The sequence below is a fragment of the Columba livia genome, chromosome 16, assembly GCF_036013475.1.
Source record: "Columba livia isolate bColLiv1 breed racing homer chromosome 16, bColLiv1.pat.W.v2, whole genome shotgun sequence".
Classification (NCBI taxonomy): Eukaryota; Metazoa; Chordata; class Aves; order Columbiformes; family Columbidae; genus Columba; species Columba livia.
Genome location: NC_088617.1, coordinates 12,380,287 through 12,403,402, shown reverse-complemented (window position 1 = coordinate 12,403,402; position 23,116 = coordinate 12,380,287). Strand labels below are relative to the sequence as shown.

Here is a 23,116-nt window from a genome sequence, read left to right as displayed (position 1 = left end):
TTGATGCTTGTCCACAGTGCATAACGTGTGCCTCAGGAATTCAAAAATTGAGTAGTTCATGTAGGATGGCTTTCACAGATGAGAAATTGCACACATGCTGTGTTGTAACATTGTAATGAGTATTTTGTAAGGTGTGACATAAACCCCATCTCACATTATCCAGTATGTCTGGGGTTTATGGGGCACCTCTGGGTGCAGATTTCTCAGAGCCATGGCCTCCAGTTGTCCTCTCATTCAGGATGGCTCACAACGTGCTCCCATCTCCAGACCAGAACTTGAGTTGCTTTAACAGGGATTTAACATATCTGAGTAGATCTGGCATGTTTAATCAGTGTAATTCTCTTTAAGGCTATGAAACTAGTAACTAGAGATTCAACGCAGTCATATTTGTTCAGTTTAAATCTATTTTAGAGAAATTACTTCTTAAAAACACTCTTCTTGTATGTATATATGTATTCATCTTACCTGATCGTAATCATCTTCCAAATAGCTTCTCACAGGCCAGCTGGAGCACCTCCTTCCATGCCAGAGCACAGGGAGTCCACCCTCTTCCTTTCCTCAGGAGTATTTCTCACATTTCAGTGTTCTTTTCTCTGGATCTTCAATGTACAAACAGTTGTATCACATAATCTTTAAAGTACGTCGTTCACTTCTATTTATCCCAGGCGTTTTGCAACAGAGTGCATATCTGGAGAACAGTATTTCATTCTATGCTTGTTTTTTCACATACTTCCAGTTTACGTGTGATCATCATGAGTGTGCTGCAGAGTCTTGAAATGCAGATGTACAATGACTTTCCCTCAGTTCGCAGGTAAAAATCTACTCATAAATTGGTTACAAATCAGTTCTCGTGGCATAATTTCATATCAGCATTACAACCCTCACAAAGACTAGTTAGAATTTGTTGGTATTTATTATGTCTAGGACTTGAATCTTTTGCCTGATACAACTCAGAGAGCAACATTTTAATATAATTTTGTTTTATTTTTGTGTGCTAGTATGCAGAACACTGAGCCACAGGTTGAGATCTCAGTGACCTGTACAAACACAGATCACTCAGACAGTGCCTGCCCCAGAGAGCAATATTTTAGAAGGGTTTTTAAAATAAACAGAATTAAAGTTTACCAAAAGGCCCGAGAAAGCAGCCTGTTTATATACCTGCAGCGATTCTATTTTGGCCGCGTACTCCCAAGATGTACGTACATTTGAAGAACTTCCTCACAGTGGTGGAGAACTTGGATAATAAGGGACACGTCTGCATTGTCTCCTCAAAACCATTCACCTTTGGATATAATGTACAAGGATATACTAATACAATAATATCCGTTAGTAAAGCAGTGTCTTCCAGGAACTATAAAACATCCACTGGTTAATCCTCGCAACACCCCAGTGAGGAGGGCAAGTTACCTCCACCATGTACATCTTCCTGGCAAGGCAAGGTTGGCCCTGCAGTGCATCATCCAGCACTTTCTCCACACTGGAACAGATCTCACCTCGAAGAAAGGTGCTGTTTTTTCTCCTTTTTATTACCATAGCCACCTTAAACTTCTCATTCAGTAAAAATGGGAAAAGGTGATTCACATGGAAACATGTTATAGGCAGCCTAAAATATGGGCTGAAATGTGCCTGCTGAAAGTATTTATGTCAATAAGAAAAAATGGTGGGAGCATACGCTACAGAAAATCAAAAGAAAGAAGTGCAGATTAAGAGAACTAGAAATAATGTCAGTGATATCCATGTCACCAGAAACTAGGAGACTGATGATCTGTGTGACTGAGAGGAAGCAAGTGGGCGGTGAGAGCAGAAAAGGGCTGTCAACCATGAAGATAATGTTACAAGGACCCACGCTTTAGATTTTCAAAGCTGAGTAAAAAAGTAAGTTGCACAGTTCCGAATGAAATTAGTAAAATTTGCATGTGTCTCGACTCAAAATTGCACATCGGGAGAGATTTCATAAAACATAGTGTGACACGGAGTATTCACAATGGACAGCATCAAGTATAGATCACAGATGCTGAAGGTGACTGGTGAACAAATATCCAAATTAAGATGTCTTTGCTGTTTATTTTTCCCATTCAAACTGACCAGGTTAATTAACTCACAATTGAGGCTTTGATTCTACCCCCTTTAATCTGCTTTAACAGAAGCTAAAAAAAGGAAAAAGATACCGGAGGGGACTGACCCAGCTCGTCCACCTTCACTTCAACTCTGTTCTTACAACATGGCCATTTTTAGAATATATTCCATGATGTGGCTGATAACAAACATGGGGAAGTGGAGTTCATCTGCTTCTAATTTGAACACTTTAGTGTCACATATTGTAAATGTCGAACAGGTGCTTATACCTATGATTTCATTTGTCACTGCATCAGGACTCCTCAGGTTCTTCCTACAGACACCTTTAGGGCTTCTCCATGCCCTCTCCCCTATACAAAAGGCAAAGGATTCACAGGTTCTTACTCTTTGTGCTTCAGAAGATCCATTTCTGTCGAAACTTGAAGAGAAGTTGCCCATGATTTGAAAGCCAGTGTGATGGTCTGTTGGAGAGCTTGGAATCTAGTTTCTACAATTCAAGGAAAATCAACAGAAATTTATAAAACCAGCAACAAAATTATTAAATTAATACATTTGATTACTTTGCCTAACTTTTATGACTGGATTGTCTTCATCTGCAGCCCCCAGTTTTGATTAGAGGCTTGTAATATAAATATTCAATAATAACAACCATAATAAAAATGGGTAACGTAGTTCCACCCCTTCCTTCAGGAAAAATTTATTCCACTGAATGATTGCAAAGTAGCCCCAATTTTAAGTGCCTCTGCTTCAATCTTCAGCATATTTCTTAGGAAGATTAGAATATTCTCCCCTGTTCTGTGATGAATTAACTGTGTCTGGTTGTATTTTTTGAGGGGGGCAGGGGGAATTACCATATCACTATATGCACAAGAGATCAAATGTATGATTAAAAATATTTATAATACTGATGTGGAAAAGAATGATATGTTAAACAGATAAGCATATAATAATGCATGTCTTACCCATAAAATTTAATTTATCCCTTGGGCAGGGCATAAACTTTGCTCAAGAACAACATGTTTTCCATCTATAGATTGCAGAGCTAAACTGCTTAATTTTACAGCAAATTGATCACTGCTGTAATATTTCAGGAGCAAAATGATCCTCAACAGTCAGTTCAGTTTCAAAAGCCAAAATTTATAGTTCTGCTTCTGATTTAGTGATAAGGTTTTTTAACATATTGGGCATTTCATCACTTTCTATGGGGAGTCAGCGTTGAACCAACAAAGAAATATTTTTTGAAATCAACAACAACAACAATAAAAAAAAAAGGAACATAAATAATAGACATCGAACTGACAGAAGAGTTTAATATTCCCTTCAGAGTGGTAGGAAATTACTCAGATTCCTGTCCTTGTAAACATGTGTCCTGGCCCGAACAGGAGACGTGATCGGCTGCCGCACGGGCGGAATCGCAGGCTCCAGAGCCCAAATGCCTTCCCGAGTGCTAAGGAAATGATTCCATTTATTTTCTCAAGTGGCTAAACTTCATTTTACCCAATGCAAATAAAACTGAGTAGATCTAAAGTTGTCTGACACTTTTGATATGTTTAAAATAAATGTAGAGAGATTTAATGATGTGAAAGTTCATGACTCAGTAAAGATTGCTCCCTAGCTGGGGTCTTAGGATAGACACCTATAAAATCAAATTATTATAATCACAGGAGTCATGAGAAAAAAGTAGGCCCTGCTGAGCTCTATTCGCTGAGTTTTTGCATTCATTATACTCCTTCTAGTTATGAAACAAAGGGACGAGGTAGGCTGAAATCTCAAAAGGTTTTGTCAAGTAATTCTTTGCAGCAGCGTTGTGTGATTACTATAGTGAATTTTTAGAAATCCGATTCATATGCCAAGAGAAGAGGAAAAAACCGCGGCTTCTTCATTACCTCAATGTGGGAGCAAATGCACATTTTTTAACAATAACCCCCAAAATTATGGACACTGGAGAAATAAAAGTAAATGTATGGATTATATTTATTACATTTATGAGAAAGTGTTATTCAGCTACCTCTGGAGCAAGTTACTGTGAAAAATATCCAACTTAAAGACATTATGTGTGATGCAAAGGTCAAATTTTAAAAGGCTAACTCCCACTGACTTATGTTGTGTGATTTAGGAGAGAAATAGCTTTAAAAATCCTCCTTAAACGTACATATATCCCCCATCCATTTTGATACCTAATCAGCAATACTGTGTGGTTATATTGTGGTGAGTGGCACATATTTACACACAGGAGAACAAGTATATGGGTCTTTATAATCAAGATTATTTCCCAAAGCTGCTATTGCCTTTATGCATATATCTGCACACTGACCTGGGACACACTGAATGGAGACACAGTAATTAGGTAGTTTGCTCAGGCCTGATATTTCTTTGGAGGCTTAAAGGGTAAAATGTCTCTGTGCACAGTGCAGAGTGCGACGGTGTATTTTTCATATTTATGCTTTATAATAAAAAGAAGAGAAAGGAAAAGATCAAATGCCAACTTTTTTTTTTTTTTTTTTGTGAGGAAAACAATAATTATGGGTGCATGTTTCACCTGCAATTATTTATAACTGGAGTTTAGATCAGGGAGATGTCTAAAGCCTTGATGGAAGCTCAGAGTCGGTAATGCAGACGCTTTGTCTGGCCGCAGCTTGTTTGGCTCACTGGGATTATGCTGGAGAAGAAGATGCCAAGCATTCTGGCTCCCTTTAAAAACTGAGGCGAAAGATTTCAGCTACAGGCTCAACTGATTTAAATGCACGTGTTCTTCTTCAGTCAGTTACATCCAGTAGTTGGCCGAGCATGTTAACCCTCCCCACGTTTCTGCTAAGAAGCGCTTACACAGATAATTCAGAAACATGGGTGCGTATCCTCAACTTGTGAAGTTTTACTGAGAACAGTGGATAAAAGGTGATTTATGCTAGCCAATATTTCAAAGGCATTTTCTAAGGCTCAAAATTCAGCTTTGGAAATACATGCAATATTTCTAATAGAAGAATGCATTAGAGGAGCACAATCTTTTAATTACAGAGTTAAGTATAGGAAATCCTTTACCAATCAGTTGCAATTAAAGAAGAACTGTCTGTGGACAATTTAGTGGTTTTGTTTTACTTTGCATCATCTTTCTCAGGTTCTTTTTACATGCAATACCCTCTTTGGGTTTAAAGTTTTACAGTTGTGCTCAAAGACCTGATCAACTCTCCTGCAACTGGGTGCTATAGAAATGAATAGTAATAGACAGCTCCAGCATGAATGAGTGTAAAATCTGGGCTGCGTTCAAATTAATTCCATGTCCACAGACTGGAAATTACCCATTTACAAGCAGCCTCACAAAAAATCATGAACACATTGTAAATCATGTACTGTAATTATGCTTGCCAATGACTGTCCAGCAAAATATTTTAATGAATGTTTGCTCTCATAACGACTGTGTCTGCACCCAAATTGCGAGGTGAACATCAGGTGAAACTGCTGCATATGGAGCCCACAATTTGAAATATAAATTACATATCAAGTCCAGACTCATATGACAATAGGTCCACGTTTGCTTAGTAGGTTCATGAACCTTAAGCAAACATTTTGGTGAATCACCTCAGTTTTGAAAGTGCCATCCCAAACTTTCTTTCGTATCGGAGACATTTCTGTCAGTGTCACAGCAGTACATGCAGGGTTAGCTCCCCTTTACCTTTTCCCTCTTTCAGGCTTTTGTGCATTTCTTGGCTTCTTCAGTTCCCTCCCGCTGTATTGCAGCCTGCGTGCTCTCCTCGCATGAAACGCTCTCTGTCTGTGTCTCTGTTGTTATTCCCTCTAAACTTTCTTTGTTACCTGCTCTGTCTCCTGTTATTTCTCTTGTGTCATCAAAAACTGACTCCGTGCAGTCTGCCAATTAGCCTTTGTCTGTCAGCACATTCATCAGCATCCCGAAGAGTGATGGTGAATGGCAGCGCATGAAGTGCTATTTGAGATGCAGCCGGGTGTCCTTGCACATAGATGAACCATTACTGATGAAGTGGGAGGATGTGGCTTAGATTTCCCAGAGACAAAAGTTTTGGTAAGAAGCAGATACAATTAGTACCAAATGGAACAGAACATATTAAATGAGAAACTGTTTCAAAATTAACAGCTAAGTGCATAGAACTTTTCAGCATTTAGAATAGGATGTTATGAATATGGACCTCCTCTGTATGCAAAGTAAAAAAGCCTGACATAGATATTTCTAGGAAACAAAGGGAATTAACTGTGTAATCTGATATTACATACCTGCAAGTGAGTAATGCAAATAAAGCTGCTTCTGTGCTTGTTACAGGGAAAGGAATATGACTTTGGTATAAAATACACATTGCATTCTTTTGTGGAAATATACAAGTATGCATTATTCAAAATTCAAATATTAATGAACACATAAATATTCTATGATCTTGGCTATTACTTTCAGAACAAACATTTTAATTTTAAGATGTCATATTTGTAAAAGCTGTATTTTGAGTAAGAAAGAGAAAGAGAGAAGCAGACCCTTTTAAAAGTATCTTAGTGTCTTCCCATAGTATCTTTGCTTAGAAAATACATGGCACATTTAAATTTCTGCTGGCTCTACAATATTCAACTGCTTAAACATTTACAATGCTACTATTAAAAAAAAAAGGCGTAGAAAGAAATAAAAAGCAAATGCATAAGTGTGCGTTTGGATGAGCTGTGGATGTCTGAAAGTGCATGCCAGTAGGTAGAATTAGATTTATGAGGCTGGATTTTTGTGTGTAAGCTTTAGAGCAAACTTCAAGGGGATGTATGACCAGAGTAGTGGGATTATATGAGCAGCCTGTAAAACTATATCCTCCTATCGCTACATCTTTGCTAAGGGAGGTTTCCAAATTAATCAAAATGGAAAGCAAAATAATAAATTGCAAAATAGTAAGCACAAATGGGAGTTTTGACTTGTCTAGACAGTCTGGATAAGATTTTCAAAGGAAAGGTATAAGAAAATGATATTCATGCCAAAAGTCAGCTTTTGTATATGCAAATGGATAGCTATTACAAATGTTGCAAGTGGATTTCCAGATATTATTTCAGAATCAGCCTGCCAGATCTGAATGAGCAAGATTTTCCAAGTACTCAGGACACCCCCTTGCAGCCAGATTCCCAGAAGAGCTCAGCAATGGTATCGCAGTGGGGTGGGATCAATGAAGTGCTTTGAAAAATCTGGCTCTTACTTATTTAATTAAATAGTAATAAAGTGCTTATGGAAATCTCGAGTTGGTTGCGAGTAATAAATATACAGAAACTGACCCTAAGATGTTTTCAAAATTTGCATTTAAGTCTTACATCTACTAATATTTGTTGATCCTGATCAGCTCCCAGGGCTGAGGAATGAGGGTGCCTCACAGGTCTGTACAGTGGGACCTTTAACCCTTTGAGGTCTGGAGCACCTGGTGACGGTCACTCAGTTGACTTCTTGTGAAGTGTGTCAAGTCCCGTCTGCACAAACTGGCATGACACAAGAAAACCAGCCGAGTTGTTCTTTTGGAAGGTCTCCAGTCATTCTCGTAATTCCTGATGGGGGGAACACGGGCTGCAGCTTCCCCACCAGCATGGGTGAGTGGGGGGATCAGTCGCTGCTGTTTCACCCTTGTGGTCCTGTGCCAGGTCCTGAGGAGCCAGTTGAGATCTGGGCCATCGAGCTGCATGGGCAGCCCCTGCCTTTGTAGCTCTCTTGATTGTGCATAACACAGCACGAGAATCGGTAGCGTGGAAGACACCGGTGCATTGTCTTCTACCCACTGTCTAATTTTCTAAGTTGTAAAAATACAACCCATGGTTTTGCTTTATATTTAGAAATCATTACGCTTCAAAAGCTTGTTTTATTATGGCTTTCTTGATCAACATTCACTTGTTTGCACCCTTAGCATCACCCTTTCCTCATGGTAGGACACAACATGCTTTGGAAGCGTTCTCTGAGAAGCCACAGTCATTTCGAGGAGCTTAGTGGAGGCTCTGATTTGCAAGAGTTGGGATTTGGTTGCGTGTATGAAAGAATATCTAATTAGCACACATATCTGTCACCGTGATAAACAGGAATAGTTGCAATCACTTGTATGCACAGAGGCAAGAAGTCACTCCTAATACTGTTAAAAATATTGAAAAGTCAATCTCAGGACGGTTTCCATGGGGGCCAGGGGACTATTTAAGAAACAAGATGCCTGGAGAAAGATGCGTTGGAATAAGTTGTTATGACAGCCTATGCATATAGATACCGCTCACACTTCGGTGACCACAGCAGTTACAACAGGTATAAACGCGGTGTTTGGCGCACAGGTCTGCCTTTGGCAGTGAGAGCTGGAACAAGCCCAAGAGCTGTAGGAGGCTCCTGCAGGTTCCCTGTGGGCTCCATGTCTTCTCCTCACATCCCTTGTTCCTCATTCTTTCTGGATAAAGTGCAACCCCCTGCACAAAGGGGATAGACCCTGAGCTCCACAGGCCCCAAAACTGCGTTTGCTTTGCCTTGGGTGAGCATCCAGGCTGCACCCAGGTAACGAATGCCTGCAAGCAAGGAAAACTGTGAACCTTTCAGTTCTTGCCTGATTTTCTGGAAAAATAGTTTTCCTCATCTTAACATGCTTCTTTTTACCACATGTGTGGTAATTGTGAGACTTTTGCTCATTTTTTTATGGTTCTGTGCCTTTCTGTTTGTCCCTGCAGAGAATTTGTGCATATTATGCTGTATCTTAGGTTACTGGGCAAGTTTCTGTTTCTTCAGCTCGCTTTAGATCACTTACAAATTCTTGGCAGAAATTCATACCAGCCAGTGACTGGTTAGCAGAATTAAGAAATACTTCTTGTATTTGCTCTACAGAGAAGTGTTGGTTAGTATCCTCTATAAAATGGGTGATCAGCACATTGATTGCAGGAGCTTTTTATTGCTTGCCACTGCCTGGGTAAAACTAGACTTCAAGCTTGCAGGAATAATTCTTCAGCCTGTGGGGCTGACTTTGTGTTCCTGCTGTTCGCATCTGAAGCTGCTGCTGACCAAATAGTGCTCAACAGGGTCAACACCTCGAAGATGCAATTCATTTTCCTTATAACTACTGTTCTGTTCTCGGAGCCTGGGCAGTCTCTTTAAAGGCGGTTTATCTGCAGGTTCAATAAAACCACTCAAAGGTACTGAAGAAACAAACTCTGCAGGGCCACAGGCAGGATGGGAGAAACTACAGGTCTCCTAGCGAGTTGCTCCCTATTAGCAGCTCTTCATTGGACACGGTCGTTAACACCAAATCTACTCAGGAGCAGAAAAGGATGGTGAGAAAAGTACAGTGGTCACCAGAGACTTTAACTGGTTTACAAGCCTGAAGTGTGAGTTTAGGATTGCTGTCGTCTGCTTTAGGTGCACAAACCGGCAGCTTGGTCTGCTCAACACTAGTCATGGAATTTGAAAGTCTGAGAACATTTCTTACAGTGTCTCAGCCCCAAATGACAGAAGCTTGCGGGGAGTGGCTGCTGGCAGCTTTCAGTCACATCCCAATCAGAAGCGAGAAATAAAGTTCTTCCACTTGTGAATCTCTCAAAATCCTCTGGGGTAGGTTTTGATCTGGTGACTTGATCCTGACTCGCATATAAATTCAAAAGGATTTGAGACTGAATATCAAGTTTTGACCTTTCTGTTGTCTCCTTTAATTCTGACACTATTGGCTTCTTCCAGAGCAGATTTATATGATATGTCGGTTTTCTCTGCAGCAGACAGCATACAATTCTGCCTTACATTTTACCTTTGCATTTTCATCTCCTGTAATTCCTTCTGATACATTTCACCACATGATCTTCAGATAGGATTTGTATTTGCTCTTGGGCTGTTTCTGCTGTCCTACATATGTCAGTAACTTCTGCAGAGTCAGACTATCTTCCCTGAAGAATTTCCTATTGTCATCACTTCTGAGCCCCACTACAGTTGCTGCCCCTGTTAATTCCCTTAAAAAGAAATTCAGTTCTGTGTCACCAGCAGGTCTGTATTGTACTGGCTGTCCTCCATGAACTGCTTATAGCTTGCTTGGGCACACAATAGAAATCGTATTTTCTGGACATAAAAATCATATGACATCTTGGGTGATAGATCACATACATAAATGCAGATATTATAATAAAATCTTAATTTGTTATTATCTGGTTCTGTACTGTTATGGAGATACCCTGTTAAATATTGTAAATACTGAGCATTTGATAAGATAGCTGTTATTTTCTTTACTCCTCAAAATAAGTACCTGCACGGGATTCTTTATACATTACTGTGCACCTGCTTTTCAGCCTGGAATTGTAACACAGTACATTATAGAAGAGAGATTTTAATAGTCACAAATGGGAATTAAGTGTCAAATTCAGGGGAGCTGAACAACTACAAAGCTTTTGAAAAACTCTGCTACACTGAACCTCTTAATTTAGCCTGAACCTGTTTGTTGACGAAAAGCCCAACTCCTAGGCAGCGGTAGGGAAAGGTTTCCTTCTGCTCCAGTAGCCACGTTATCATTCACAAAATCAGTATGGTCTTAGTAAAGTTCATATCTGCCTAAGAAATAAACTTGCTCTATTGTTTTACCTTATGTTCACATAATATAGAAAAAAAGAAATGTTATTACAATTAGCAGGAAAATAAAAACTTTCCCTCTGTTCTAGAAAATAAATTATTATATGTTTAATTCAAACATGATTTCCTGTTACTAAAAATCTACTTGTTTTGTATTGGAAATGGACAATTTCTTACTGCAAGTGGAGATATTTCCAGTAAAAATAAAATTAGAGCTATTTCTTCAAATGGTAGTTGCACACATTATACATACCTTAATAAAACGCACACATTATACATACCCCAATAAAATTGTTGATTAAAATAATTATTAAAAGTTTTGTAACTTTTTCCAATTCTTTTTGATCTGTAATCTTCCCAATGCACATATAAATCTTTAAGATATTATGAAAACAAACATCAAAAGCAAAACTGTTACTAGTGAGGAGTCAAAGCACGGGTACAAAAGGAAGCATATTTTGCATACTCTGATAAGGATGACCAGTATTTTAGAGATTCTGGCTTAAGTCACAGAAGATTTCCTGAAACAAGGATATGACAGAAACATGTTTTTTCAATGCTATCTCTCATTGTTCTCTCAAATCCTTCATGTGCCACAGCATTATTCTGGAACAGCTTCGTGTTTCCTTCCATTTCTGTTAATTTGGTACCTGAGGTAGAGGTGCAGTGGTTGGTTATCAGGTGCTGTGTTCAATTCCTGGGAAAAAGGCAGTCCTCCTTGGGTTGATCATATGTCTGGCATCTGCACATGTACATCAAATGCATATTTTACTTTCTTCCTTTGTATTCCACGTATACTGCAGCAGATAAGACTAGACAAATGCACTTTCATTGACAAAGACTCACAGAATGCTTTGGGGTGGAAAGGATATTTGGTGATGGTATCTTGCATAGTTTGTCCCCTCTGCACCATGGCAGGATTGATTGCTTTATCACTAAATGATCCCTGATGGATGAGTATTGGGTCTGGGCATCAGTTAAAAGTGAGGATGATAATTCAGTTTTACTGATGCCACTGGAAGGGGAAGTTAATCTATTAAATTGTTTAGAAGTTTTACAATTTCCCATAAAGTGTTTAAAGCAGAGATTCTCAACCTTTGCCATGGCATGACCTACTTTTTCTTCTTATCCTCCTTTTTATCCATGCATATAGCGTGGAATTGACCTGGTGGCCTCCAGTACAGCATTGAGGGAGGCAAGGTGATTTTTTCCCCCTGTTAAGGACATAAAGGACCTCATATACAGATCAAAAGGAATGGGGAGATTTGTTGTAAGAGTTACAAATTATAGGGGCTAGTAATCTGAGGTGGTTTGTGTCACATGTAATGTCTGGGCTTGGACAGCATCTCTATGGGATCACAGTCTCGGGTCCTTGCTCGGATCAGTGTGTTCTCTCAGCTTTGCTCTCATCAGTATGAGCTGCTTGCAGGAAACTTCCTTGTGTGTGTGTCTGGATGGGATTTTGCACCTCTTGGCATGACCGATCTGCATCGGATGCTGCCCCCTCTGTACCCACAAACACCCATCCCAGTACTTTACATCACTGCCTGGCTGGCACCTGGGGTGACAGACACACCACCCCAGTCCATTTGTCCTGGGACAGGCAGGAACAGGGTGAGAATTTGGCCTTTTGGAGACAATTTATCCCCTGGGATGCTGCTGCTTGTATAAAGCCACCCCAGCCCCAGCACGATGAGGCACAGGGACAGATGCAAATGAGAGAAAATTAGAATAACAGAAATTAATGTTTGACGCATACAAACATATGCACATAAATATAAATACATTTATATCTAAAATCAAATAGTTTTACACCAGAGTGAGTGAGCGAGCAGTATTTGCTGCTTGCATTGTGCCGTCACTCATGAAGACGGTTGTATAGTTCCTCAAATTATGGTACAGCCTTTTACCCATGCTGGTGCCACCCATTTTCCCACTGTGTCTAATGTTGACTGGGAAGATCTCTGAAAGCTCAGCAGAGGAAAAAGCTAAAGGACAGAATTATAATAATGAGGAAAGACAAAGATCTAGAAGAAAGGGAATGGGTATTATCAGCATGTTACATTTTTGTGCAAGAATTCATACAGTATTAAGTTGTTTTGAGTAATGCAACTGACAACTGTCATAAAGAACATTTGCCAGTGTTGGACTCCATCCCAAAATATCCAGTTTACTCCCTATCTAACATAAATGCAAACATTTGTTTGAAATGGGCCAGAGATGAGATTCATCAGAAATTCAGTTGTGCTGGGAAACCAATGAAAGAGTATCCTGCTGGTTGAAGGCCAGTGAGAATTGCCATAGAAAGATATCTAACTTGCCAACAGGTTACCAGATTGCTGTTTCCCCTATTAATTGGGTCTGAAAGGTTTTAGGAAAACGTGAAAATTTGATAATGAAGAGACGAGAAAGTATTTAAAAATGAACATAGAAGCCAAACAGTTGACTATTGATGGGATGGTGTAATAGAGAATCACTCAGATAATGGTCACAAATCAAAGCTCCTCTGTGGATAGTTTGTCCTCTTAATGAGTTGAGCAGGTCTTATCTAGCATGTGCTTAATTATCACTAGGAGTGCAGGACTACGTCCATTAATAGAGCTACCTAGGTATTTTTTTTTTTCCTGAACAGCTTTTCACTAGAAATTGCTGATTATTTAAATTAATTTATTGTGTGGAGTCAATAGAAATGACAATAAATGAATTTATGGAATATGATATGGTTCTGATAAAGTAAAACTCTGACTGCAAATTTGCCTGGAACTGCGCAGACCCTTTTTCAAGTTTCAGAAAAGTTTGAATAATTTTTTTCTAGAAGTGAATAAAATTTCTGCTGCTTCTTCTCTCCCTGATCCAAGTAGAGGTGAGCACATGGTGAGCAAAATGTTGTAAGTAACAAGGAACGTGAAAGGACATCAAAGGTTCAGGGAATGAGGGAAATGTCTTGAGATTCCAAAGATCTGCGTTCAGTTTGAGGCACTATTACTGAGGTGCTTAGAGAATAATTGATTGCTGAAACACTAATTTCCTTTTCAGCCCATATTTATTTAGAACATAAGAGAATCTGGCTGTAGAGAGGGATGCAGTGAATCCCTTAGTGCTACTGTAACAAAACAACAATAATAATAATTGCTGTTTTTTGTCTCTGTGTGACAATTCTAACTTTGCACTCTCAGGCTTAGAGGGTTGTTTTCTTCTACAAGTACAGTTTTACAATGATTCAATAGACTTGCAGATTAAGTGTTCAACTCACTCCTATGTGCCATGATATTTGCACACGCTCAAATCAGATACCTTAACAGTTACAAAATTCTGATTCAGCACACATTTGGAATTAGGAGTTTTAACTCAATCTGAACCCATAAACCTTGTGGATTTCCTCCTTAGAATCAAAGGGAATGAAATGCTGACACTGTTCAGTATGTATAGTTTTCGGCTGACAGATAGCCGCAAGGCACAGCACTCGCTACTCACATTTTTGTTCCCAAGCAAGCCAGCCCGTCGGTTTGGTGGCGTCACCATTGGTACATCTTCCCCTCTTTGCTGACGGTGCTTTTGGATTGTGTTTGCTACCTCCATCCTGCCGGCACGGTCTGGAAAAGTGAGCACACAATACACAGTTTTAATTTTTGCTCAGGCTACGAAGAATCTCTCCTGCAGGGAATACAAGGTGCTTGGGGACGACACATGTGGCAGCAGCTGGCAGGAGTCCCTGGGGAGCTCAGGTGTGTGCTCATGGCACACATGCCATTAGAGGGCAGCCAGCGCTGCTGCCAGGGCCTCTCGGATCATGTTTCTCTGCCATGTTTAATAGGCTTTGTCTGGTTCAGGGTAAACCCCATTAGGCAGGAAAAGGCAGAGCTACGTAAAGGAACCTGCACAGACAGCCTGTTAAATGAGGATAGTGGGATTCAGTTGTTTTGGAAAAAAATATACACACACAAACACACATCTTAATTTTTTTCTCTATTTTTTTTGTCAGTATAAAAATAGGATCTCAGTTTGCTGAATGTGTTCTTAGCTGCACTGTGCTATCATTCACTGCGAACATTGCAACTGCTGTTTTCTCTCTGTTGACCCAACCACAATGCTCCCATGGCATTGTAAAACATATACCTTTTGCCATGTTTTCTGATACTCTGATTTTACAGTTATACATGTATTCACAATTACATCTTGTCAAAAAATACTCTTGTGGTTGCAGCAATTAATCATGCAAGTGGTCAGTTTACCGCTGAGAGCTCCCGTAGGAGTTCAGCCTGGCCCAGAGGATGGCTCAGGTCCCGTGGCAGCTCCAGTCCTGGCCATTGCGCTCAGGCACAGGTGTTTTCATCCATAATCATCAGGTTTGCATGTTTAATATGAGATACAAGTATGACAAAGTAAAAGTGTACAGTTACAGATGTGTAGTTTAAATAATTTAAGCATTACACGCTGGTGACATGAATATAAGGAAGATTTTGCACTTGTAATTTCTTTACTAAAAAATGTTCCTGTTCCTCTTTTGCTCGAACCCATGGATGATGTAAACTCAGTTTTTCCTGAGCTTTCCTATGCAGTGAATGGGATAAGTGTGTTTGAGTCTGGCCACAACTCCCAGCGATAGCGAGAGGCTCAAGAAAAAGGGTCTTTTAAGTGCATTTCTGTTTCTGCAGATCTTGTCACCAACACTGCACACAGCTGGTGGAGTTAAGATTAGGACTGCAATTACTTTTTGCTGACTCTGTCAGTCTGAGTTTTTCTACCAAAATTTCTCTAGAGGGCAGTAAGGATTCAAAGCTGCCTCAGTCCAAAAAAATATATATATTTTGTAGAAATGACAGATCATCTTTGCACAGCAGTAAAGGTTACAAGAGTGGGTGCACATGTTGCAGTGTAGGGTAGAACAGCTAAAAGCACATAAAGCATACTGTACACTCTTCCTTCTCATAACATCACCCGGGCTGATATTTCATTGCACATTTGTATTCTGAATTACTTAAAGTATTCTGCTTTTAATCTTGATGAGAAAGGGCCTTTTTGTTAGAGAAGATTCAGTTCGGGTTAGTGGAGGGCATGGTAATGGGGAAACAAATTGGAAAAATAAATTAAAGGTCCAAAAAGAAACCTTTGATTAACACCCTGCAGGGCTGAGACAGGAATTGCTTCTGTGACTCCTACCTGCTACTTTCAGAGAACTGGGGATACTGAAGCTGGACCTAGGGCCAAATACAGTGTATGTGATCATTCTCTGGCTCCAACATTGTGTTTAACAACGGCATATACAAAAATACATGTATTAATATAATGCCTGCTGGATTTTCACAAATTAGGTAGGCTTACCTGAGGTAATCCTGACAATATGAAAGTTTTGGAGTTTTCTTGCACCATCCCCAGCATCTTTGCACACTGATGATGACAGTGATGCAGCGGTGGCACCTAAGCAGATTAAACTCCCTTTAACACCTTATAGATCTCATATATCACTTAGGAAAGCAGCATGTAATGAGTTCCACACAACTGCTGTTTCTAAGAGTTCATAGCCCTTTTCTCCTTGTCTTGTCCATACATGCAGTTTTGAAGCCTCCAGAAACAAAGCAGAATGTCGTAGGTTTTGTGAGGTTCCTCCAGCTTTGCTGTCAGTGGGTATCACCAGAACCTCCCAGCACAAACACCCTGGGCCAGGAGGGCAAGAGGTAAAAGTAGCAGGGTCTACACATGACTATTTTCAACCCTGTGATGAGCATGCTGCAGTGGCAGCTTTGAGCAGATATATTTAAGGCAGCTCCAGTTGTACACATGGTTATTTGAGTGTTCAGCACTGTTGTAGTGAGTTGAAATGCAGGAATAGAGTCTCTGCACCCATTCCAAAAGACCTGTTAGATACTCCCGTTCTTCGTCATCTGTATTCCTATGATTTCATGGTATTGTATTTTAGACATGGAAAGGCTCTGGAAGCATTTTATAAAGTTCTTCCAAGACAACAGTCAGCTGACAGACAAAAGCTTTCTACTGCATCTGCTTGTGTCCAACTGCCCGCAATATAAAGTCAGACGCATGTAGGACTCGTATAGAATAAGTCTAGTTCTCTTTTTCAGTGTATGTAATCCTGCTGGCTTAGCAGAGCAGAAGATCCAGAGTAAGAACCTTGGATACAGCCAAACAAGCTGAGGTTCAATCAGGACACAACACAGACCATGCGGAGAGACAGGTGGCCAGAGAAGATGATCAACAATGTCATGGCCGATACTTGATGATAAGGTGCCCCTACTTATATCGGAAATAAAAGCTGTTTATTAGGCTTGGTGATACCATGAATAACAAAAGATCTTTGTGTCATTCTATGTTATCTTAACATAATGGAGGATATCTCTATTTCAATGTAATAACCACTTACCACTGATTTTAAATAGGGCAGGTGTGGTTAAATTTGAGCCGTGTTGTTTTCAGCCAGATGCAGGCAGGCTCACATTTCTGCAGGTGCCTGTTTTGTCCATATAATGAGACATAAAGCTCAGAGGTACGGGAGGTATAATCAGGTATAAAACTCTGAGAACCAGTTTTTTTATGGTGCCTAAACAAAATAGTTGAAAGCTAAAATTTAAGTTCACAATGGTGTGCAGATTTGGAGACCCTAACTGAAAATGTGATTTACAGTCTAGTAATTCCAGGGAGCCAATGGATTTCTTATCTCTGTTACAGCAACGAGATTCCCCAAATTCAGTTTGCAGCAGCGACTAATCCTGCTTGCTAACTTTTTATTAATTTCCAAGGCACATGTAGAGGTGAAGGCAGGCATCCATCCCTTCCTTTCTCACCTTTATCGCATTTTAACTCCCACCTTCCAGCAGCCTCTCCAGACCTCTCAACTACTTACATCGTAACTACTTACCCAACTACTGGACTCGTTGTCATCTCTTTCAAGTCATAATATTCCAGGGGCCACGTTATTCCTGGTCCCCAAACGCTCCATGTGCAGACTGCTCCTGAGCAGAGCTGCTGAAGGATCTTGCAGTCACTGGATGTTGCTAATTGCCCCAGGTGGGCACTTAACCCACAGCTTGGGCAAGGGATCTATATAGGAAACAGGGACCTGTGTCTGCACATCACATCTGAGTGGTTCACACACCAGCCGTAGTATCTTGTCGTGTTTTGAGAACTTCAGACATATATCATCATCAACATATGTGCAAGTGCTATGCCAAAAATTAAAGTCTGGGGCAAAAATATCAGTGGGGCACTTCAAATAAACAACCAAGACATAACTTTTCAAAACAACTAGTTCAAACAGAAAATTGGAGTGGTATGAACAATGTGAGAGTGGGCTAGATTTTATTGTAAGATTATGTTTTTAAGGAATACTAAATTTAGGATCTAAAGATGTTCATACTTGAATATATTTAAATAATTACTCCGTAAAATATTCATCCTACAATCTGTATTCTTGCTTTTCAGGTGTCTTAGCATCTAACAAGTCTGTATTCCTGACCTTAAAAAGTATGTTTCTTGCCTGAAACAAATTTAAACAATAATGTAAGATGCCATAAAACTTGAAACCTCCTATGTCAAGTCGAGAATCATTCAAGATAATTCCTTCCATATTTGCAACAGAATTTGGAGTTTTTTAGCTCAGATTCATCCAGCATATTCACCTGAGACCTCTTACCTTTTATCTCCCTGGCCATGTGTCCTCTCTTAGGCTCTACTGTGGAAAGCACATTTTAAGTGCGGGCTGACAACCATATTTTAAGCAGCCTCCAGCTCATTTCAGACTCTGACACTTTTGCTGTTGTGGAACCACACTGAAGGTCTGATCTCACATAAAACCGATCCAGGTTAATTCGCCAGTCTCTCATGGAGAGAAAACGCACTAATGGAAAAGGTGCTCGATACTAGAAATGAAGTCAGGAATGGTTTCCCAACCCATGGAGAGGTTTTGAAGTTAGAACTTTCCCCTAGTCAACGCTGGGATAGAACAAATACTTTTCCAGGCTTTTAATGAAAAATGGGTCATAGCCTTGTGGTTTGGTTCACACTCAGGCACTCAAAACGACAGCTACACAATGGTGAAAAAAACCTGTCCCCTTTTCACCCATGACACTGTGTGTGATGAAGACCATTGCAGTGTGTTTCCATCAAAAGTACTTAGGGAGCTTTCACTCCCCCGTTAGGTTATTCAGTACAAGCAGTGGGGCTCATAAATAGGGTTAGAAGTACCCCTTCGAAAGAGGAATATCCACCTAAAATAGATCTATTTCAAAGGCAGTGGCCCAAGAGCAATTGCTGTTTGGGGTCCTCAATATAATTCAAACCACACTGTCTCCCAGAAAAAGCTTTTAGTTAAGGGGCTATGATTTTAAGAAGGCTTTATACCCCATATGTGCACTATGGATCATGGAACTAGGAAGCAGTAAAAGTTGAGTACAGCTAGTATACCAGGGACTGACAGCATTATGACTTTTATCAGTTGTGTGAGAAATAAGTCCAGTCTTAGTAAGACAGTTAAGACAATATGACCATACTCCTATGCTACAGATTTATAGTACACAGTCCACCCTATAAAGCAATTGTTTAGAAACCAAGGGCTTGAAAACCCTTGTTCGGACAAGTAGTCCTTGTTCTTAAGTTCCATTGAACTTCCTTCACTTCAGCCACAGCAGTCCCCAAAAAAAGCACCAGAGAAGTAAGCAGACTGTGAGAGCCCCAGACCAACAAACATAGAGCCTTTCATGTCCTAGGGCAATCCAGCTTGCCTCACAGAAGCCTGTAAAACAATAAGCCAAACATTATGTGTTCATCATCTGGAAGATACATGGACCAGCAGAGTAGACCTGGGCCAGCTTACTCTTGGCTCTACTAGTGACATCCTCTATTGCTTGTGCCTCACTTCCCCACCTATATAACTGTAGAGGTAAAGCTATTTTGCAAAGGCCTTTTATATCTGTAAATGAAAAACATATAAATGCCAAATGTTGTTGTAATGAAACGTATTTTCTTGGGCTGTTCAGAATCAGTGGGAAATCCATATTGGACACTGCTCCTGGAATGTTATTGCAGTGGCACTTTTACAGCAAGAGTGCTTTCCTCCAAAAATATAAAGGCTTGAAAGGATAAAGTAGATCAAGTTTAGTAGTTCAACATCAGTCAGTTACTCAATGTTACTGCAGTTCGAAGGAGGTGAAGGGAAGATGGGTGATTTCAGGAAGGTACCTACAGGGAGATGTGTGCCAGGACTCAAGCCTGGTGATTCATAAGCTGTTCGTCAGTAGCTGTTAAATATCTGCTTTTTGCCAACGCTCACTGTTTCAGTCTGCCAAGGATACTGGATAAACAGTCACTGTAAAAAATTTATAGTTTCTCAGGGGAAAACAAAAGCTTTTTGTGGCATAATACAACATCATAAATTAAAACTTTTTTTAAAATTAAGAAGTTACATCATGTTTTGATGTAATGTGATGTGGCAGGTCATGCTTTTAATTTTAATAAGCTTAAAAAAGAGAGAGATTGAGATTTGGGGATATAAATATTGTTTCTGAACCTACAACATCTCTTGTTGGAGGCTAGTGAAGCAGGTTCACCTCTGCCATCTGGGTTCAAGTCCTATTTCAGGGAAACAGTTTGAAATGACTTCTGGAGGTATCAACATCAGTTAATGAACTGAATTTCCACTCCACAGACCTTCCAGGAAATTGCTAAACAGAGTTAGCACATCTATAGTATTTGTCATACTTAGGTATTGTTGTGCTTTAAAAAGCACTGTCATCTCCAGCTTACCTTTTTTGAAGTGTCCTGTAACTTTCAGATATCTTCAGTTTTGGAAACTCCAGTATAAGAGACCCAGGCCTGTATTTCAGCAGTGCTTGCCGTAAGTGCCGACTGATTTCTGCAGGGCTCCAAATGCACCTCTGAATAGTTGGTCCTTAAACAGAGGCATCTCGCTCTGGAATTCAGAATTGAAACCCATCGTGTTAGCAGTCACTTGAAGATGTAGGTCCTTTTGGCGTTGTAAGGTTATGACAGAGAGCAGAATTCATGTATCTTTAAGCTGACGTGAGCTTTCAGCACATCTAAGGCTAGACCTGCAATTAAAAAAACATATCTACCTTATGAATAGGGGACCTGCATTCTCTTTTCTTTTCTAGAAAAAAAAAGGTCATTTTTTAATGTATGAGCTAGCACAGGAGAGATATTAGCTTTGATTTTAACCTTTGGTCACTGCTATAAGAAATGTAAAGGGTCGGGCATATTGCAGGGCTACACAAGGGGAAATAATCACCTATTCAGCATTTCACCTCCTGAATGGTATTGTTTTTCTTTCAGCTCAGTCACTGAAAGATGTAGCCTGAACCCTGCGTTTATTTAGTCACATCAGACATGACTTTACTAGCTGGCCGTTGCTCTGTTCTCGCTACTCAATCCGATTTCAGCAGATGCGTCTCCTGGAGGGGGATTGCCCTCGACACACGTTGGCTTTGGCTGCAGAAGGATCCTGCAGCTCTCACTGCCTCCCTTGGCAGAAACTTGGCACTTTCTGGAGGAGTCTTGCATAAGCCTTGGGAGAATGAAATAGGAAATGACTACTGTAACACAGCTGAGTAATACGGCTCATTTCAAGCCGCTCAGACAACCACCTCACCCTCTGCTAAGCCCGAGGTAATTGTTTTAGGGCTGTTTGGGGCACTTCCCTTTCATTCTCCTTTCTGATTTCTCTTTTCAGTCCTCTTATTTATTTTCTTAATAGTTCATTTTTCCTTTCTAACTCTCATTTTTATATTTTTAATCATATTCAGAACAGAGGAAAAAGGGTGACCCATTGTCCTCACAAGTGACATCTAGTCTATGACTTGACTGACAGGAGGTACCATTAGAATAAGCATCCCTTCCCTGACTGAGACTATCCATGTTAACATTTCTGTTCTCTGGGCTATATATTTGATCTTACATAGCTGTAAATTATGAGTGACTCCATCAAAGTCAGAGCCATTACCCCAGTGCTAACATGGTGTAGGTCAGCTCAGATTCATGCTTTCAAGATTTGAGATGTCTCACTAGGGCTCCTGTTGTATTGCTGGCCACTCCTGCCATTCACTCATGTATGTGGTTAGAGTGAGCTGGCAAAAGTACCTGCTCACAAGAATCATTGCCTTGAATTTTTGAAGATTAGGTTCATGCTGGCATTTGAACTTGGCTATGGAGACACAAGTGCACAGTACATTGCTACTTTGTAAGTCATATCAGGGCAAAATCAAAACACAGTAGAAGTTAAACAAAACATCTGAAATAATTTTGTCTGTGTAAGCACAGTATGTCTCCTTGGGGTAAAACTGATCATTCAATTCAGAGTTGCAATGGAAGGTAAACTACTGGAGACAGAGAAAATCCAACATAATCAGCTGAAAACAACAGGCCTAGATTAAACTTTACCCAAGTTAAACTGGCAGTAGGAAAAAGATTTTGCTATCAGTTTCACAATTTTACACTCATATTCTATGATGGTTTCTGTACTGGTAATTTCTTTCCATCAGAGAAAAGCCAGGAGTGATACAGACAAGGCTGACCCGTTAGACGAGGACTCTGTAGGAAGGAGTTCTGATTCATGGGACAAGGAATGTTCTCACTAGGAATAAAGCTTACAAAACTCATTTCAGGAGTTACAAAACCACAGTGAGATCAGAAGTTCCATGATCAACTTAGAAAACACTAAGTAGCTGCAGAAATTGGTGTGTAGGGAAAGTGGGGAGGGTCAAAGGTCTCTTTGTAACTGGTAGAAAACAGAAGAAAGGTTTTTAAGAACGTCATACTTTGTATTCTTTTAGATAATGAGAACATAAAACGTCTGGTTCTCATCTCTTTTACACTTATGTAAAATTAGGATCGATTCAACAAGTTAATGGAGTTACATAGGTTTAAATCTGGCGTAAGTGAGATAAGAAACAGGCCCATCGGTTTATTAAGGACTTCATTAACTGTGACTGGAATATCTTGCAGAGCCTGTGTTCTTGCAAATAAAAACATGCGTTTGAGGCCACAGGAAGGTATTGTGCGTGCCCTAATGTATATGCATCCAACCAGCTGCCTATTTCAAAGTCAAAAGCTAGAGGGCTCTGCATAATTGCATCTGGGAGCGGGTGAGATTGTGTTTGTACAATCGCAGGACTTGTGCACACAACAAAATAGATGCACACAGAGGTAGTCTCACCTATCACCAGTAACAAACTGAGCACAGGAAAATACGCATAGGTCTGCATGCACACAAGACCCTCCATTTAATTAAACGTTGTCATGACTCCTTGGCTTGCAGAATTATCCTGTTTATGTTTATCTCACTTACATGTAAGTTAAATATATAGCTACATTTCACCATTCTGTGTTTTCTGCTGAGGGATATGCTTATGGTCTTATGAAGCTACTCAACCCACTCTATACCAATTTTACTCAAACATCAAAATAAATATATATTTAAAATTCCAGCCACAGCAAAGATCTGAATAACAAAGGAGTAGCAACTCC

At 39.9% G+C, this 23,116-nt stretch overlaps 1 long non-coding RNA gene across 5 annotated transcripts in view; it reads right to left on the bottom strand.

The window, feature by feature from the left end:
- The window catches only part of LOC135575591 (uncharacterized), a 235,871-nt gene that overhangs the window by 6,909 nt on the left and 205,846 nt on the right, over window positions 1–23,116 (bottom strand). For 2 of the 5 annotated variants that reach the window (XR_010466643.1, XR_010466642.1), the window contains 4 exons: window positions 20,381–20,546; window positions 15,950–16,045; window positions 14,102–14,220; window positions 466–11,369 (listed from right to left, as the gene is read on the bottom strand). This is a non-coding gene — a long non-coding RNA (uncharacterized LOC135575591). The remainder of the gene's footprint in view (window positions 1–465; window positions 11,370–14,101; window positions 14,221–15,949; window positions 16,046–20,380; window positions 20,547–23,116) is intronic. The other 3 variants (XR_010466644.1, XR_010466646.1, XR_010466645.1) reach the window with 3 other exon arrangements.